The sequence below is a fragment of the Oratosquilla oratoria genome, chromosome 8 (genome assembly GCF_046742065.1).
Source record: "Oratosquilla oratoria isolate Oo_2021 chromosome 8, ASM4674206v1, whole genome shotgun sequence".
NCBI lineage: Eukaryota > Metazoa > Arthropoda > Malacostraca > Stomatopoda > Squillidae > Oratosquilla > Oratosquilla oratoria.
Window position 1 is genome coordinate 37661666 of NC_134784.1, and position 5981 is coordinate 37667646.

Here is a 5981-nt window from a genome sequence, read left to right on the forward strand (position 1 = left end):
GGAGAAAGATAAATTAGTCTAACTTAGATCGTGTAATTGAGTGTAGCAATGAATAGCAAATGGAATTTAAGTGATAGATATAAATTTTTGCTTATAGATAACAAAAACAATTCTAATTATTATTCCATGAATGGTAACCAGCTTCAGAAATCAGATGAAATACAAAACTAGGTGTCATAGTATCTAAGGCAAATAGGATAAATTAGAAGAACATTTGAACTCGATACTAAAAAATCAGTAACTACTCCATACAATTCACTTTTAAGATTTCATCCCAAATACTGTTTTATAAAGACCTGACAATTTAGAAAGTGCATAGAATCAATTAAAATTCTTGTTTACGTAATAATCCGCATGAAAAGTGTCTCAGTGAATTTAATTAATTTAGCTTATCCTTGGCTTCGTTAATATGAACATAGATTATTTCATTGTGGACCATAGTCATATCAAGAAATAATGATACAAAGGTCTATAAGCGATCAAACACCAATGAATGAATAAATATTCAACTGCATTATAAATGTTTGGAACAAACTACATGTTCATGTTGTGTGTTCAAATACAATTAACAGTATTAGAATAACACCTAGATGAATATATAGAGTCCAACCCCAATCTAAATTATTTCTCAGAATCGTGTGTTCATAAACTTAAACTAAGTCAGTGGTTTTTAACTGCTTCGACTGTTTAACTCCCCTTTAAATTCGTAAGCAGCTCCCTAACCACCAATAGCTCTATTGCCGTTTGCATTTTTTTTTGTATTTCTGTGTATATTCCCACACAGATAAACACACATGAAGTTAAAAACGCACAGTACAAATGTACATGAAGACTCACATGCATATATTTAGCCTACATACAGAAACAGGAAGGCAGAACACACACATTCACTTATGTAAGGACGGACAACACTTGGGCACACAAAAACATTGGCACGCGGTAACACTATACTGACAAAAACTAATGGTTACAGACAGATACACACACACACTAAAGCAGACAGAGAAAATTAAAAATTTAAAGAAAACCAAAGATAATTGCATAGAAATACACGGTCACGAACACAAATACATGTACCTATAAATATTTCTTAATCACATATCTATGTAGATATGTAATATATACATATGTATTATGCAGGCGCGGATACAAGGGGGGGGGGCGGCCTCCCCCCCAACGCCCCGAGTATGGTACAAGTTCTCAGTACTTGTACGTGAGGTATGTCGTTTTTGTGTGATTGAATTATATATGATTTTACATACACTTACGAGCAAAACAGACTTAGGTTTCTGGACCAATCTCCAAACTAACAGCATTGTTCTTTGGCTTAAAATATCGGCGTGTTTCAAGTATCGGTTATCGGTTCGCCCCCCCCCCCCCCAATAACATTCCTGGATCCGCGCCTGGTAATAAATACATGCATAATGCATTCGTGCATACATGCACACATACATTCATAGTTATATAGTACTTACATGTAAAAAGTAGCTGAAGTTTTTACAGTAGTGTATAGAAATGCATATAATGAAAAAAGTCTTACTACATTTGATTTTGAATATGATAATACTTGGTTTTCTTGAAAGAAGTTATCATATAAATTTTCGTAATAAAATATATACCTTCAACATTTATCCATTTCACTATATATCTACGTGCGTGAATATACTGCGCATTTTGATGTATTCATTATCTTGCAAATTATCACTGCCATAATTTTATTAGTCAGAAACGTATCTAAAATTCACACCTACATTTCTGCTGGCTATGTCTCCTGGAAGAAGTTTCGTTTCTTTTGATTTTATTTCTTAGTGTATCAAATCCCACGCTGCTCGCTGGGGTCCTGTTGTTTATCCGACGGGAGGCTAGTTTATACTACCCGCCGAGAAGTCCAGCGTTTACAGAAGGAGCTTTGTACTCCTCCCCTCCTCCCCATGACGCCCCTCTCTCCTCTCTCCTTTTTGTTTTTGGCTCAAAACTTTTATTCTGTAATTAATTGGCAACATTTGTATGCATTTGTAATACACTAGATCTAATGGTGGGTTTTTATCAATGTATAGATATTTTGTATAGAAAGAACTTCAGGGTGTTAAAACTCAACCAATCAGAATTGAGCTTTTTTGTGACGTAATCCCGTTCTTTCCCGCCCCTCTGGTCCGTATTCCAATTCTGAGACACGAGACGCGGTACAGTTTTTGAGATATATAGAGTTTATAAATTCAGTGCTATTTAGATTATTTTTTGTTGGAGCAAATGTTATTTCTTTTAAAATGACCTTGCTGAAATCTACAGGGTGGACATAGATTCCCTGGAAAGACGGTTCAGTTTCAAATACTTTTATTCTTTTTTTTTTTTTAACTTGATGGGCATTACAGGTGATAGATAATGTCTACACAGCAGAACGAAGCCTCATAGCGTCTATGATGATCATGCTAGAGAAAGAATTTTTTTAGAAAATATATGAAATGAAATTTGCGACAGAGATCTTATGATCAGGTTATTTTCCGTTCAAAGGTTTTTCCTCCAAGGAAATACCATCATCAATTTGGAAGAAATTGTCTCTGAGAACGTGATGAAAAAATCAAACTACATGTTAAACTACAGAAGACAACATCCAATCAAATACTGGAAGTTGTGACTTGTGTTCACCCTATATGTAGGCTGTAAACTCCCGTAGATTACAGTTGGTTTCACGTCGGCACTACTACATTACATTTTTAGCATTTCTCTTCCTAATTCATTCACTTTATAGCACATGCACTTACCCATTATTATTCATCATTCATTCTTAATCAAGCAAACTGTATGTTGACGTAATACATTTAAAGGATATTGTATTCAACTTTGAACACATTTACACCTCGGCCAATATTACGTAAGACATGATGCCCTTCTGGACAACATTCCAGCTTACCTAATCTGACCCCGGGCCTTTCTTACGTCATCTGAACTCGTTTCTACTGTACACTGCACCCGCTGATGTTGCTCCTTGGTACTGGGTATTTACTGATCACACACACACACACACACACACACACACACACACACACACACACAACACGTGGCGCAGTTGGTAGAGTTCCCGGCTGCCACTACGGAGGTCCAGGTTTGAATCCCGCACAGGGATGAAATAATTTCAGTATCGCTGCGTTGCAGGTTGTTACTCCAACTCTCGTAGGCGGGGAGTTAGGTGTGTGTGTGCGTGTAAGGTCACAGCATTACCCATAGATCGGTCATATACGAGCTCTGAGCTCTCTTACGGGAGGGAAATAGCTGTCGATCACGAGTCCAGCACGTGATCCAAGCCCATGTGAATCTCACACACACACACACACACACACACACACACACACACACACACACACACACACACACACACACACACACACACACACACACACACACACACATATATATATATATATATATATATATATATATATATATATATATATATATATATACACAGATAGTAGTCGAAATATACAGATTTTCTGTCCTTATCTCATTCTCCGACAGTGGGTCAATATGTCATATATACATATATATATACATTATATAATATATATATATATATATACATATATGTATGTATGTATGTATGTATGTATGTATGTATGTATGTATGTATGTACTGTATATGTATACATATATTTTTCTATATATATTTTATTCAGAAGTCCAGAAAAATTTAACATCCTTTTTAAGAAAGGAAGTAAGGGGTGATGCTACTTATGAGTAGTCCTTTATGAATTATCTATAAAAACCTGATAGGCCCATAAATGAGCGAACTTGATCTACAGATGTGGGGCATGGAAAGTCTACTACAGCTTTAACTTTGTCTTGTGATGTAATAATTCCTTGAGAATTTAAGATATGTCCTAGAAAGCGTATTTCTTCCCTAAGAAAAGAAAATTTGGATAGTTTCAATTTAAGGCCTGCTTGTGCAAGACGCGATACAGTTCTCTCGTAACGTAAATGTATTTAGAAGTAACACTGTTATTCACTTCACTGATTGTAGAACGTTTTAAGTCACAGGTCATTTCGTAGAACACCGCGCCACCATTTTATGTTGGATGGTAGCGTGGCAAATAAAACGATTTAGTTTTTCTATATTTCCTCACACATGTGTTATCTTCTGGGACCCTTATTTCTGAGTGCGTGGCTAATCTATTTTCCTATATTAACATACAATACACTACAATGCAATACAGTATTGCTCGGTGATGCTGCCTTCGCTGTCCTTAGCAAACTTTTCAATCCTAAACCTAATTCCTAATAGTTATATAAAGAGAGGAGCAAAACCCAAGATTATGACAACTTAATGTAATTACAATTTGTGATTGTGCATGTGGAAGTTACATAAGTAAAAATAAATGTACAAATATAAAGAGCATATATAATGCATTCTTAACTTAATAGTACATAATACTGAAAAAGAGACACTAGGGTTACACTGAGAGAAAGAAGAATTTTTAAGTAAGTGGGAAGAGATATCTACAGGAGCCAAAGATATCTTTGTGCCACGTTTGAAACTTTTAGTTCTACATGATTTACGTGCATGTTTTGTTCACGGAGCACGAGACTTGTGGGAGGGAGACTGAATATCAGATGAAAGATTACAGTTTACTGAGTCATCATTCTGGAATGATTGAGATCGCTCGGCCACCTGAATATTATCTTTACATGATTTAAAATCAGGTGATGGCAAGGCAGGGAAGAAATTGTTATCATAAGTGTTACCTCCGTCTCCACTCTTCCTCTCTCTGGTCCCCTTCCACCACTCTGTGTTGTCGTCTCTATGTCCGTCTTTCTTTCGTACATTTACTTTTTTATGGTACGTCTTTCAATTTCTACTTTTTTTCGCCATTGTCTTTGTTACGTATGATTAGTCACTCACTATTTTCATCTGTAGGAAGTTTCAGTAGTATTACTCTGTCTAAGAGAGGGAGCTTAATTTTTCTTTCTGTTCTTCCTGAATAAATACACTTAGTTCCTTAAGTTACACCAAGGAACTCCCATCAAGAATCCTCAATTTGGTTACTAGGTCAGTTCTGCAATGCCGTCATGATTTCTTTAGTCAAATGATCTTTAATTTTGTATTTAAGTTCCTACCTTTTGGGCGTGATTTTGCTCTCGTGAACCAATTGAATTTTATCCCCCACCCTTTCTTCAATCAGAAAGACTGTTACAAACTCGTAAGCAATACTACTTACTCAAACAATCTCGAAATCAATGCACCACTGACTTAGTGTACATATTGTTACATCAGCATAAATATGAACATTATACAGCAATGAAATCGGGTCCCCGGAGGCTGTTTGTAAACATTTAGGAGGGGAGCAAGGTTGTGCAACTCCTTCGCCTTCTCGCCTTCGATTATTATATAAACACATGAAATATATAAATATAACACTTGTCATTTACCTCCCCTTTTTACCCACATGTTTACCAGCCTCTTACAGGGCTCAGCAGCTACCACTTAGTCGTCCAGACTAACCATTTTCTACTACCCTCTTACAGGGCTTGCTGGAAATACACACTTGAGAAATATCCTGTACAAGGAGCTAACTATTCAAACTATTTCTGCATAAACTAGCTAAACAAAGTTAAAAGTATTATACTTCAATGTATGTTGTCATCAAAACATATACCACACATAACAAAGAAATTAGTAACCCCACCAAAAAGCACAAATGTCTGTAACACTAAATACACTGACTTAAAAAGGGGAAAAAAAAACACAGATATAGATTGGACGTAATAAATATATTTGCAAAACTCACTACTACCAAAGTCTTATGATGTCATAATTTTCCAATAACAAAATCAGGAAAAATGGTCAAATAGTAGTCAATGTCTTCCTCCTTCTGATTGTGAAATCTGATTAAAAAGAGGAACAATTTAGATAAGACTTTTTTAGAAGAGTTGTTTGTGTTAGATCTCAGTGGAGGATTTTTCACATTTTCAACAGTTATATACAC

General features: G+C 35.7%; 1 protein-coding gene across 1 annotated transcript in view; it reads right to left on the reverse strand.

The window, feature by feature from the left end:
* The window catches only part of LOC143027707 (crustacyanin-A2 subunit-like), a 43316-nt gene extending 41416 nt beyond the window's left edge, over positions 1 to 1900 (reverse strand). The window contains exon 1 of the mRNA XM_076189171.1: positions 1752 to 1900. The gene's annotated coding sequence lies outside the window, so the exon portion shown is untranslated. The remainder of the gene's footprint in view (positions 1 to 1751) is intronic.
* Positions 1901 to 5981: the final 4081 nt, after the last annotated feature.